Source organism: Patiria miniata, unplaced genomic scaffold, assembly GCF_015706575.1.
Source record: "Patiria miniata isolate m_02_andy unplaced genomic scaffold, ASM1570657v1 HiC_scaffold_16, whole genome shotgun sequence".
NCBI lineage: Eukaryota > Metazoa > Echinodermata > Asteroidea > Valvatida > Asterinidae > Patiria > Patiria miniata.
Genome location: NW_024037054.1, coordinates 9,203,922 through 9,219,079, shown reverse-complemented (window position 1 = coordinate 9,219,079; position 15,158 = coordinate 9,203,922). Strand labels below are relative to the sequence as shown.

The 15,158-nt window shown below is 38.4% G+C and overlaps 1 pseudogene; it reads left to right on the top strand.

Moving 5' to 3' along the window:
* The window catches only part of LOC119722926, a 30,866-nt pseudogene extending 15,987 nt beyond the window's left edge, over positions 1-14,879 (top strand).
* The last annotated feature ends 279 nt before the right edge of the window (positions 14,880-15,158 follow it).

The following is a 15,158-nucleotide window of genomic DNA, read 5'->3' as shown; positions in this document are numbered from 1 at the left end:
GGATAAGCTTGTACATCAGTGATCCTGAGCAGAGTGCCGTGTTGGTTAGTCTACTTCTACCATTCTTGAGGAGAACCAATGAAAAACATGAGGTAAATTTGCAACTCAAACATGTTCATTTTTCCCGTGTTTTTACTGGAAATTTCATAGGCAATCCTTCTTGTTTAATTTAGGATCCAAATTTTGTAAGCAGAACTAAAAGCGTATGTTTCTCTTGATAAAAACAAGCCTGAATTTGATTTTGGTTGGTCCCCTTTGTTTTGACAGACTACTGAGCTGGACATTCTACACACAATCAGAAATGTGATCAAGTTGTGTGAGAATCCTGCGGACTTCTTGGGGTAAGTTCTGGGTTTCTATGTTTGTTAGATCAAGGCAGATGTTTACCTTCATATTGATGAAATGTGTGAAAAGGTCCAATATTTTGTATATTTATAAGCATATCAAATTTGTCAACTGTAATGCATATATATTATGTACATGCACTGCATTTCACATTTTTCCCCCTGTAGTTGCTTGAGAAAATCTGTGCGATACCTCACTTAAGTTAATATACAACTATGTTCTTACAGAGTTTTGAACCGCCCTTGTTTTACCAAACAAAGTTGACTGAATGCGCTTTTTGACATTACAAATCACAGAACCTTGTCAGCACTGTTCTATCGTCTGACGTTCCGGCAGTCTCGAGCTGTTCTCTGTGAGGTCTTCGCAGCGATGGCACAGAGCAACCCGAACCTTGGGGACCTCGCTCGTCTCATGAAACAGTTGAATTCTTGGGATCGGAAACACATTGATGAGCCAGATTATGCCTATAGGCTGGCTGGATTCAAATTAGCCAATGAGAGACTTGCTGCTATGGCAACGGTTGACATAGCATTTGTGACTCCAATTGTATACAACTGCTTCTACATGATAATGAAGGTAAGTGTGTTTTTTTCTTATAAAATGACAAAAGAAATTTGTAATGTGTCTAACATTTTGGCCTACACCTTTATTCTTACTCTGTTGATACATAACATAATTACTCTCATCTCACACAAATTCTTGCAAATCATTTAAAGAAGACATTTAAAGAAGCACAGTTACATGTAGACTTTTAGGTTTAATTTTAAGTATTCAATCATTCATAGATTTGTGCTAAATAATCTATTGGTAAGTAAAATGTTCCATTGTCCAGTAAACGTATAGTTTATTTTTGAATTCTTTTATGTGAGGCATGCATTTCGAGATGCAATACATGAAATACAAAGAGTAATGGTAAATAGTTTAAATTGTCAGTCTTACTAAATTTTCCAGAGTATTATTGCTATGTCCGGTAATCATCTTGCAGTAGATATAAGATTTTAACAATTTTATCAATTCCTTTTTGTTTTTAGATTGAAGACATGTCCATGCGAGATAACTCGGCCCATTTCCTGAAGGCACTCCTACAGAAGTTATCATCACAGGAACCAAACACTGAACATTTCAATGGCATTGTCATCCACAAATATGCTCCAGCAATCAGGGATGCATTGTGATTAAAGTCAGAGGTAATGTATCTTGGAGTTTGTCTGACCTTAGATATTCCTTTTTATTTTTCAGCCCACAAAATATAATAATAGATATTAATCATTTTTCAAAAGTTGGTTGATCTCAAGCTGATGAATTATGACAAAGTGACTGCTATGTCAATCATGTGTTTCTTTTCATCTTACATGTGGTCGAATTTTGATTTGAATTTTGACGGACCTACACTTTGACTTATGATGGACTTGTAATTTGACCTTTGATTTGAATTGTGACTGACATGTGATTTGTTGTGATATATGTGCTTGTAATTTGACATGTGATTGACTTGTGATTTGACTTGTGATGGATTTGTGAATGACCCATGAGGACTTGACTCACAAATCAGTAATCAGCAAGCAATTTACTATTTGTTAGGTATTTTAATTGATTTTAACTGAAACCATTTTTTGTCCTGACAGAACGCCAGACATGAGATGATTTGTCTTCTCTCCGACATTGTCCAGCTGTTCCCAGATCATCCTCAGTTCCAATGTATGAGAATCCTGCAGGATACGGACATAGAAAAAGATTTCTTTGAGAACATCAGACACATACAGGTACTTTGGATGCTTTTTGTTTGTGGTGTAATCTCTCATTTCAAATCTGCTTTTTAATCACAATCAAATCTGTGTAACAACTCATGGCAAGCTTTGTGCTCATTTCATCTTTACAAAACCCGATCACAATTTTAAATCTTAAGTAAACTGATTCTGAACATCACAAATTGGTTTTTCTGTTCCATAAACTTTAGAAAATAATTGAAAAAAAAGAAATAATCACTTCAAATTTTGTCCAGACACACTTCTGATGCAGTGAATAGCAGTTTTTTGTTTTTATGCCCCGCGGCGAAGCCGAAGGGGCATACTGTTTCCGCCTTGTCCTTCCGTGGGTGGGTGGGTGGGTGTGTGGGTGTGTGTGTGGGTGGGTGGGTGTGTGTGTCCGGACAAATCTTGTCAGCGCGATAACTTGAAAAATACTTAACATATGAACTTCAAATTTGGTTTGTGGATTGTCCTTGGTAATCCTAAGAAGCCTTTTGCATTTGGGGCCGAAAGGTCAAGGGTCAAGGTCACAGTGGCTGAAACAATAGAAATTTTGTCAGCACGATAACTTGAGAAATACTTAACATATGAACTTCAAATTTGGTTTGTGGATTGTCCTTGGTAATCCTAAGAAGCCTTTTGCATTTGGGGCTGAAAGGTCACGGGTCAAGGTCACAGTGGCTGAAACAATAGAAATTTTGTCAGCACGATAACTTGAGAAAAACTTTACAAATGAACTTCAAATTTGGTTTGTGGATTGTCCTTGGCAATCCTAAGAAGCCTTTTGCATTTGGGGCCAAAAGGTCAAGGGTCAAGGTCACAGTGGCTGAAACAATAGAAATTTTGTCAGCGCGATAACTTGAGATATACTTTAAGTATGAACTTCAAATTTGGTTTGTGGATTGTCCTTGGCAATCCTAAGAAGCCTTTTGCATTTGGGGCCAAAAGGTCAAGGGTCAAGGTCACAGTGGCAAAAACAAAAGAAATTTTGTCAGCGTGATAACTTGAGATATACTTTACATATGAACTTCAAATTTGGTTTGTGGATTGTCCTTGGCAATCCTAAGGAGCCTATCGCATTGGGGGTCGAAAGGTCAAGGGTCAAGGTCACAGTTGCTAAAACAATAGAAATCTTGTATTTATTCTGAGATCATAGGGATTAGGGATTAATTCATATAAAACCTACAGAAGACACTAATGCTGTCAATGAACGTTCCATTTGACCAAGGTACATGTAAGTTGATGTTAGAGTGGTGTTATGTCATGGAAACAGTCACGGTTGCGGGGCATTTGTGTTTGTAAACACACCTGACTTGTTTTTTATTTTGATTGATTACAGCATCATCGACGGATGCGAGCGCTGCGTCGTCTAGCACACCATGCCAGACAGGGTGATCTTGCCTACAGCGCCCTCTATCAGTTCCTGTTACCCATGGCAACAGCCCTCATCTTTGACCAGACGATAGCTGCCAAGAACCCCAACCTTGTCATTGAGGCCATTGGTGCTGTGGGAGCCGTTGCTGGGCAGTTACCATGGCGATGGTACTACCTGATACTACAGCAGTACTTGTGGCTTGTCATGCGAAGCATAGATCAACAGAAAACGGCTGTGAGGTAACAAAAGACACCTAATGAATAATCATGTTTTTTCCCCTTGTCAATGCTGTGAACCAAATTTGGATTCAAATTTGTTGCATGTGCAATCCAATGTTGTAAGTCCATTACAAGTCCATTCACAAGTCTGGTCAAACGTCACAAGGGATTCACAGCAAGACAGGAATGCCTTTGTCACTGTTCACTTCAATAACTTCCAAGTCTGATGGACTCAACAACAGCACTGGTTCAATCCTTGAAGCCATACCGGCATTGTGGCCTTCGTATAGTTACTAAACTTACATATTTTACTTTAAATGTAATTGTTATCTTTTTCTGGTTTTGATTTGTTTTAGGTTAGTTGTTGCTGTCTTAGATGGATTTCATTTTTGATCTATCGCTCTCTGAAGAAGTAGAGTCCGTACAGGTTGGCAAAACATCTGTTAAACCTAGTCAAGATTCATCTGAAGGTAGGACATTATGCGTTAATAGTAAAAACTATTCTTCTATTTGTAAATTGCTCAGAAGACCCCCCAGTAGATTGGTATTTATTTCTGAGTACCATTTAATTGTTCCTAATTTCATGGAGAGATAAGCAGAAATGATTGCTGTGCAAACCTTTATTCTAAGCAAAAATGAGCTGGGAACCAGTGCCAAGCAGTAATCACCACACGGAATTGTGGCTGGTAACCTGTTTTTGTAGGCAACTGTATCCTGTGCTTAGCTGCTTAGCCATGAAGGTCTACAGTTACGAACATTATTTGTCTGTTCTCATACCAGACCTTGGAGGTGACAATGATAAATCAACTGATGCAAAAAGCAACAATGAAGGTGAACATAAAGAAGTCGTCAATGAGAAAGATATAGATGAGGACAACGACGATGAAGATGATGATGATGAAGAAAATGAAGACACAGCAGAGCTGGATTCACATGAAGATGCAGACAAACTCAAGAATAATGTTGCCTTGGCAACCAAGATCCACCGCATCATTGTTGCCAGCATCCTACCAAAGCTACACAAGACACTCACGAAGAAGGTAGATGGAAAATGTTTGACCAAAAAAATGGATGAAAAACAATCAGTTATTTGACAAGATACAATTTTATTTGACCGCCATATTGTTTGGGCTGAAATATATCGAGGCTTTTTCTAAACACAATTTGAATTTACAATTTCAGGTTAAGAGCGAAGAACACCACAAAAAAGCTCGCTACAGCATCGCTGAGGATGAAGAAATCCTCCGTGTTCCCATCGCCTTAGCTATGGTCAAACTCCTACAAGCCTTACCCAAGAAAACTCTGCACCGTAGCCTGCCTGGAGTCCTAGTCAAGGTGTGTCAGATGCTGAAGAGTCGAGCTAAAGACGTCCGAGGTGTTAGCAGAGAAACTCTGGTGAAGATCCTTGCATCACTGGGGGTAAAATACTTCCCGTTTATCCTGAAGGAGCTGTGTCATGCCTTGACTAGGGGATATCAGGTCAGTCTTGGAATTTTTTTCTGAAAAATCATGGCCATGAATTTCATGTTTTCATGTACTTTAGTCTGGCCAAGGAGGCTTTAAATGTATTTGAATGAATAGTGACTGAGAAGTATTCCGCATGGTGTGTTCTACAGCCGAAATTAACCATTAGAGAAAGTACCACTGACCAAACCCAACTGTCCAAACATACGTAATGTTTGTTTTTAGAAATCACTAATCACAAATGCATTTAATTAGAAAGTCGAACAAAACAAATTGACTGGTTTTTTTTTATTTTTCATTGCCCCAAACAATAACTTACTTCTGAAGTTTGTCATATGGTGTTTTAATTCAGATTTTAAAAAATGGCAGAATTAGATTCGAGAAACCCAACTGCTCAAACATATGTAATATTAATATTTAGAACTATTTGATTGATGTGATAATCACTGTGTCATATTTATCCGTTCTCTGCTCTAGCTCCACGTTCTGAGTTTCACCCTACACGCTCTCCTACACAGCGCCTTACCAACACTCAAACCAGGAGATCTTGACACCAGCATTCACTCAATGATTGAGGTAAGGGGATAATACTTTCACCTTATACTAGAAACACAGCAGCTTCAGTAGCAGCAGCAACAACAGCAGCAGCAAAAAGAGAAATAGCGTCAACTCCAAAATAGTGGCTGGAGCAGCAACAGCAACTGACAATATCATGTGTTTCATAACCAAAGAAGTTCTTGTTTACTGATTTTCTACCGTGTTGCACTTGTGTACTTTTGTAGGTGATCAACAAGGAGCTATTTGGCGAAGTAGCTGATGAGAAGGAAGGAGAAGGCATTGTGGGTAAACTGGTAGAGGCTCGCAGCATCAAGGGATATGACTCCTATGAGATGATAGCTAAGGTCATAGGTCAGAGTTCACTGACACAGCTTTTAATCCCACTCAAAGAGGTTGGTTTTACTTTGATTTTCATTTTTCTCCATTAATCGTTTATTTCTGTAGTTTATGTATGGATTAAGATTTTACAATGGCTAAGCTGGATTCAAGAAAACTGTTAAAAGAACTATTTCACCTTAGTTCCAAATGGTAGTGGTTTTGATTTTCATTCTTTTGTCATAATGATTGGCGTTCTTTAATTATGTGTTGTACTGTTGCTTTTTAAGAATATTTTGTTTGGGATGTAACTCTTGTGCCAACCTGTATCTATTGACTGAATTCCCTCAAATCAGGGGTGTGTCCCACTCACGCAAGCAATGCAAATGTTGCCAACAGTTACCCAATGGCAATGCACAAAAGATGGCGACCATTGGCAACGTTTGCTTGAGTGGAATGCAATAAATGTCTCTTTGAAATTTCTGCATATTGCGAAGGTTCAGGTTTAGAGGGAACATTTTAGGGGTTTATACAAGCTGCAAATGATTCCTAATTGATGAACTGTTTAGCTGCAAATTTTGGGAAACGTTTGGGAGAAGGTTTAGGTTGGACAGAATTGTTTAGTAAGTTTCCAAACTATTTTCCCAAACCTGTTACAGATTCTTGAAGTAAGCCACAACCACAAGGTTGTGCGTAAGGCTACGGATGTCCTGAAGCATGTGACTATGGGCCTGATAGCCAATCCAGGCATTACTGTGGATGCTATGTTGATCTATATTCACGGACTGGCAACAGAGACCATTCCATTCCTCAACCCCAGTGACAGGTATGAACCGTTGATTGTTCTCAGAACATGACACAAACCTCTGCTCATCACTGTTAATGAAGTAAACATTAATTCAAAATAAACACCTTATATAATTGAACATTGAATGCCTTTTTTATAATATTTACTTTGTTACCTTTTTTTGGAGTCCAAAAATTTAATCCTACATACTAAGGAACATTTCCCTTTGTCCCGATCAAGCGTCTCAAGAATGAGAATCACTTTATGAAGAATTTTTCATACTCATTTACGTCACAAAATATATGTTGGTTTGTAACGATTTTCTTGAATTGTTTTTGCATTTGACAGTGACAAGGCCAAGACCAAACCACCGGACCCCCAGGCTGGCCCAGAAAGCTGTTATCTCCTCCCACCAACCCCTAAGAAGGGCGGAGTCGCACCCAAAGTCAGCAAAAAGACCAACATGCACCTCATTGTTGAGTTCGGATTGCAGGTAAGACTACCCACCTCGAAAAACTTCATAACAATTTTTATTGGCTTATGATGAAGTAAATTTAAGCTAGCACTTGAACAGAAATGTGTATTCATTTCATTTTGTACTTGAAAGTCCTTGCAATGTTTATAAAATCATGTTTGTTTTCACGGTCGATTGGAAAATCAGTTTAAAAATGTGTGATTAGGAATAAACTGGTATGCTAACATTAGTTCATTATTTTCACTTCTGATATAATGTATGATTTTCAACTGTGTGTTACTGATGGTTCAGATAATTTATTTTGCATGTGTAGTGTTTGGTCCTTCTTTGAAAACAATTATTGATAGCAAGTAACTTGTCCTTTTTGCATTTGACTTTAGTTGTTGCACATGAATCTGAAGCGATCCAAGCTGTCTCCATCTAACCAGCAACACCTTCAGATGTTGGATCCATTTATTCCCATCCTCATGGACTCACTCACTTCCAAATATACCAAGGTCAGTTAAATCCTGCTCATCTCAGATCTTCATTTAGAACCCAGTTCTTTTCATTTAACCCTGGTTCTTCTGCATTTAGCTCTCCAACTAGAAAATCGATACGGTAGTAATTGCAAACTCACATCTCCATACTTGCTTCTCTAGACCAAACGATGCCTTCAACAACCGTTTCTCATTGCCGATATGTGAAATATTTTTTATGGACGTGTAAAAATGTCCAGCAGTTTCATAGAAGACAGCATACAATTGTCTGCTTGTTCTCATATTTTAAAGGTAGAACACATCTGAGCCTCAGAACTCATCTTTTTTCATTCTTTTGACATCCATGGCATCCTTTGTCTAGGTGACAGTAGTGGCCCTCCGTTGCATCACATGGATGCTACGGTACCCTCTGCCCTCCATCAGCAAAAGTGCATTCAGATTGACGAAGATACTCTTCAAAATCCTGCACACCCACGCGATGGCGGGAGCAGCAAAAGGAGCTAACTTTGACATCGTCGTCAGCTGTTTCAAGGTCAGATGAACGAAACATATGTTTTTGATATCGTTCATTTAAAACCTCAAATCAGAAATTAATTATAAAGCCATGTTATTCTAGCAGAATGAATGGAATAAATATAAATTGAATTTAGAGTTGTAGTTGAGTCTCTCACAAGTCTTGTCTCAAGTTCAGGGGATTAACAGTGAGAAAGGAATGCCTGATGTTGCAAATTATTGGAAAAGCTTGTGACTTGACTTAAGACTGCTTGACTTGTGATTGACATGTGTGATTGACTTGTTTTTTACTTCTATCACAAGTCAATCATAAGATAATCATCTTATGATTGACTTGTGATAAACTTGTGTGTTAAAATTTTAATTGCTATGTGATTGGCTTGTGCTTGACTTGAAATTCATCCATGATTGACTCATGGTTGACTAGTGATTTACGTGTACTGTATTTGACATGTGCTTTACTTGTGATACACTTGCAATTGACTTGTGATTGACTTGTGTTCTATTTGTGACTGACTTGTGACTGACTTGTGATTGACTTGTCATTGTTTGTAGGCTGTCACAGTGCTAGTCCGTGATGTGAAGCAACACATGATCGATGAGAAACAACTACAGGTTCTACTGACCTATGCAGAGGAAGACATGCATGATCACACCAGACAAGCCACGGCATTCGGTCTACTCAAGGTAAATGGTTAACACCTGGCTTTCTATTCTTGGCATGAAGAAGGTCTTCTTATGCACTCACAAAAAGGAGCATGGTCCAAGAATATCCTTCTCTTAAAATGAGATCACAGCCTCACCTACTATGATGCTGAGGCATTAAGACTGCCATAGCGGTACTTTTCTCACCTGAGAGAATGCAAACTGAGGGCTTGATAGCTCAGTCTGTCAAACACCTGTGCAGTATTTGAAGGTTGCAGGTTCAAATCACACTTCTGTCTAGTAGCTTTATTCACCTGAAAATCAATTCTGTTTAGTTTTCATCAGGCTACTCTGTCGAGGAAGTTGATTGTACCCGAGATGCACGATGTGATGAAGAAGGTTGCTCAGCTATCGATTACATCAGAGAGTCCTTCAGTCAGATTACAATGCAGACAGGTATAGTAAAGACTGAGCATAAGTAGGATTTCAAGCTTTTCTTTGTACCAAGAATGTTCCACCCTAACCATAAGTAAGATTTCAAGAATTGTAAAATAGATTTTTGAATGTTTACAGTTTTGGGGCAAGGCTGTAGTTGAGTCTGTCATAAGTCTTCACAAGTCATCCAGTCCCATCACAAGTTTTTCAAATGAACCTTTTGACTATACTGTTGAATTGACTGGCGTTTATATCTTTGTGGTTGCAATTATTTATTGGACATTTATCTAGTCGTTGTTTTTAAATAAGGAGTGTGGACATAAATTGATGAGAAATAAGAAATATTTGAAAATGACTGTCTAATTCTAAAGACCTAAAAAAAATATGAGTTTAAAAGTAAGCAAAATCTAATGTTTTGATTTTGCACTCTGATGTTTTGCACTTTTGCACAAACCAGCAATATTTCTTGCATGTTTCTTCTTTCACAGGTTGTACTGAATTTCCTTCTGGACTACCCTCTTGGGAACAAACTGAAGTGCCACCTAGAGTTCTATGTCAGACAGTTGAACTTTGACCTTGAGACTGGCCATGAATCCTCGCTGGAGATGCTGGCCACTATCTTCTCATCATTCCCACAGGTCAGAAATCCTCCTTTTTGGGGAATTTTCTATTGATGAGCTCAATTCATCATATTTAGACTTGTAAGTTTCATATTAAATTATTGTTCCATAACTCAGAGGTGTGATACTATTACCTAAAAAATGGAATATTAGGGAGGTTTCGCAAGCGAACGGATACGCTTACACTTACGTTTAGCTATCCGTATCCGTTTTTTACTTACGTGTAGCGAGCGAGATATGTGTGTCGTCTGCACGTATGACGTCATACGCCACTCACTATCCGCTAAACGTGCAGACGACACGCATATCCCGCTCGCTACACGTAAGTAAAAAACGGATACGGATAGCTAAACGTAAGTGTAAGCGTATCCGTTCGCTTGCGAAACCTCCCTATTATCTTAGGATATTGAATATAATTAATAAGATAATGCTCAACAATTTTTGTTAACATTTGGAGTTTAATACTCTGAGCATCAGTTAAAACAATTTAATACTGAAAAACATTCTTTGATTTTTAGATCTACATTTTGGTGTTATTGATACAGAAAACACTGGAGACGTATGCAGGAATGTTTTTTATTCCCATGGCAACAAGACTAGTCATCGATGAATCAGCTAAATGTCGCAAGATCACTGCATTGGCCATCAGGTCATTGCTGCAGAAGGTAAAGAAATAATGTTTTAATTATGTCCAAAAAAATTATAAAAATTGGAATGCCATACAGTGTAGAATTTTTATTTTTTCACTCATGAAGTCATTAGATAGGGCATCATTCAGACAATAGAGTTACCACTGGAGCAAGCTACCTCAACCTACAAAAGAATTGTCCATTGAATGGAAATTAACTTCAGAGCAACCAGTGTAAATTTTTCTCCTCAAATTGTGTCAGAAATAGCCAGGTTTTTAATCATTTAGAAGAAATTGAATACAGAATATTATTTATTTCATTGGCCTATCATAATTCTTGGCCTACTTTTTATGTTTTGTTTTTGTCATTTTTTTTGGTTTCCAGTTATGGGTAGAGAAGAGAGACGAACTCTTCACCATGGCAACCCACTGGCTCCATGACGACAATCCAGCCCATCAGCGTCTTTCCTCACAGCTTTGTGGCATCTTTGTCGATGCCGAGGAGGCAGGTTTCCAGCGACGGTTGGATGACATACTTCCTCAGATACAGGAACATATCAAACCAGATGGGTTGCAGAAGGTAGGCGTGGGCTTAGCAGACGATTGCCTTGACATTGCTTGCCATGTGGCTATTCACCCACATAGTAAAGCTCACCCTGGAAACAGGTGGAATTGGGCATTCTCTTCAAGTGAATATTTATTTTTGGAGGCTGAAGTAGAGTAAGGGTTCAACACTTCTTGAAATTGATGAGTTGGTTTCGCTTGTAAGAATCACTGGTCCCACACTGTTTTTCCCGTCAACCTCCCTACCCCCCCCCCCTAACAAAATGGTTACGATGATGAATTTCTCTTTATTTTGTCCTTGCTCAGGATGGCATGTCTGCGATGGAGACAGATGATACATCTATGGAGGAGAGACATACAGATCACATGTTGTTCAACTTGCTATCAACGTTAGCCAAGATGATTAAACACTGTTCAATCATCGGCAACAAGGCGTACACAGACACCCTGAATGCAATCTGGGGTAAGGTTTGGAGTGAGATAAAGTAGTAGGAAATGCCAGCACTGGTTAGCTTGGCTAGTGGAACCTGCAAAAACAATCAGAATAGTTTTTCTAGGTTGTCTGAATCTGAATAAATTTTATCATTTATATTTATTTTCACCCTTCCAAAAGTTATTGAAAAACAAAATAAATGTAACAAGTAGTCGTAAGTTTATTTGACTAAAACTGAAACCCCAGTATTTTACTAACCAGTGCAGAGGGTTTTAGTCAAAACCCCAATGCCAACTCAACGGATAAACCAAAAATTCATTCACTTTGAAATAATTTGATCTTTTCTGATTTCTTCAGATCCATCCAATCTCATCTTCTCCATCCGCACTCCTGGGTGCGTCTGGTTTCGGCCCAGCTCTTTGGAGACCTGTTTGCTTCTAAACAACCAGACATCATTGCCAGGACCATGCTGAAAGCTGCGTCTGGTACCTAGACTACTAACACCTCGGCCAATGAGAATCGGATGGGGAAGAAGACAAAATGCAAGAGGAAGGCTGATAAAGAAAGGGGCGGAGTCACAGGTAAAATGGAGGCGGTGGAGTATCCATTGAACCATGGACAGGAAATTGTCAGGGAGTTAGTCTTTACATTTTGCAAGCAGCTTCAGTCGGCCTTGCTGAACAAAGATCTTGGAGATCAGGTAAGAAATCATTAGGATTTATCTACTTCAAGCATAAGCACTTGAGAGCATATTTCTGCCTAATTCTCAGTCAAATTTGGGCACTTGCATTGTAATTTAGGTTTATTGTTCTTTTGGTCTTATGCGTGAACTCACTTGTGATTGACATGTAACCTAAATTATGATTGACTCGACTATATGTCTTGGACCATTGTGATTTTGATGTGACATTTATCCAATTCGTGTCAATTTTCATTAAAACATGAAATGTTTGCAGCCCAAGAAGGTAGATTCTTGAGTCTTCACATTTTTATTAACAAGATACCTGGTTAGTTTCTGACAGTTTTGTGTTTTGACAATATTATGATAATTGAATTATTCTGATGACTGAATTCATTTCAGGTTGTGAGAAATCTTGTGTTCCTTGGAAAAGTCATCCACCGTTTGTATCCGGATAAAACTGAGATTTACCAAACGGAGGAGAGATCGGACAGTGAAGATGAAAACGATGATGAAAATGATGAAAGGACTCCCAAGCTCTCGGCAGAGCAGAATACCACCAACACGGACAAACAAGGACTTGGACGTCGGACTCAGAGCCCCGCTGACTTGACTTGGTTCTTGAGGAGGATGTGTCGCATCGCTGCCTCAGAGGCAGCCAAGACACCCAAACAGACCCTGAGACGGACTTGTGTTGTCAAGTGGCTTGCTGCCATGGCAATGGATGTAGGAGGAGACAGATTGCCCAGTTATCTGAAGCTAATGATGAAGCCGATGTGTCGGGAGATCGGCGATCAAAAGTCACACGCAGGTGAGACACATCTATTGTGTGAACACTTCTACTGAACTAGTTTTTGAGGGAATATTTTAAACAATGAACAATATCTAACAGAAACAGTAAGAAGCATGATTTGTGAATACAAAAGCTGGAAAAATGTCAATTTTAGCACGGTTTCATTCTGAATGTTCGATTACATCAGATGGTTTGCCTTGTCGGATTTGAATATTCATTTACAGTTTGAAATGCAGCTTCAGCAGCCTTTTGAGTTCTTATGTTTTAAAGGGGAAATTAAAATTATACCATTAAAAATATTTTACTATATTATTCACTATGCATTCAGGGATTTTAATGTATTTGATAAGGTGTTGAACCATAAAAAAAAATGAGATCTGTGTAAATTATGAATTGAAATTTTAGAAGCCACTGATTAAATCTTTTAGAAGTAGTTTCTGATATCATGTATAGCACAGTTCGTGTCAATTCACTGAGACTGTTAAAGAAACTGATACTTCTTGTTATTACTCTCATTGTGAATGAACAAGTACGATTGTTGTTTCTGGATCTACAGCGATGCTTTTCTTGATTGGTTTTTAGTAATCAGACTTTCTTGTCTTGATTTCTCCACCAGACAACGATCTTCGTCAGCTTTGTCAGGAAGCATTGGATCTCATCAAGGGCCTTGTGGGATTGGAGACATTCTCTCATGCTTATGCTGACGTCCAAAGGGTCATCACACAGACCAGAATCCAAAGCAAACAACAAAGGGCGCTACAGGTAAATTAGAGTCACTTTTCCTAGGAGCTGTAATCGAGTCAGTCACAAGTCATATCAATTTATGCATTATTTCTTTGGACTGGCACTTTTTGTCCAGGAAACATGTAGGAACGTGTTTAAGGGACTCTTGACTTGTGAGGACTTTAATATGATGATATTAAAGTCACCATAAGTCATATCAAGTCATCACAAGTTATCATAAGTCATCACAAGTCATCACAAGTCATCACAAGTCATCACTAGTCATCACAAGTCATCACATGTCATCACAAGTCATCCAGACTCAAGTCAAGTCACAAGCTATTCAAATAAACTGTAACCAAGTGAATTGTGAACTGTGAAGAATAAAGAGCACAGCTATAATTTTCAATAAGTGATTTAAATTCAACTTTTAAATGATGCAGAAAACTATCAGACTTGTGAATGACAAAGCTGTTACACAGAAACACTGTTGAAAATTTGTGATGGTCAGTTTGGTTGTATTCATTGTTCTGTGTGTTGACACATATGTCTTACCAAAACGCTCTTGCATGACGTAAGATTAAGTCAGATTTTGCCCCTTTCCTCTGTTTTCCTCATTCATTGATTGTCTTGTTCTCCCCCCCCCCCTCTCATGTACAGGCTGTTGCTTATCCAGTCCAAGCAGCAAAACCTAAAGAGAAGAAGCATCAGAACAAGAAGGAAGCCAAGAAGAGACGACTACAGCAACTAAGACCCACGTACCATATTGTCAAAAAGGCGAAACTCTCAGATGGAACCTAGATGCCATTGTCATGGTACGTTTTGAATTGCGCTTACCAGTTGCACGCACATGGAGATTATTGTTTCTATTTTGACATCACTAAATTAAGCAAATTATTTCTCAATAGGAAATGGTTTTGTTTTTTAACTACTACCTTTCTAGCGATGCAAAAAGTTATTCTTTTTTGTTTTTGAATGATGCATTGATTGAAAATAAACCCATGTGTGATTATGGAATAATTACTGTATACATTTTCTGTCCAGGAAATGTGTAGGAACTTTTTTTTTGGACAAAATTGAAAAAAAAAAACAAGGGGTTAGCCTTACATTTTTACCAAAATTTGGCCAAAAATTGACTTTTCTCTAAACGACTCAGAAATGCCTCTTGATGCACCAGGAACACATTTCAGTATTCAAACATCGAGAACTTTGAGAAATTGGGCAAAAATAATCCAGTTTTTGGTCAAAAATTATCATTTTGGACTTATTTTGCTTAAAATATTGATGCATTCTTTCTTCTAAATGGCACTTTTTGTCCAGGAAATTTGTAGGAATGTGTTTAAGGGACCCTTGGGCATCTT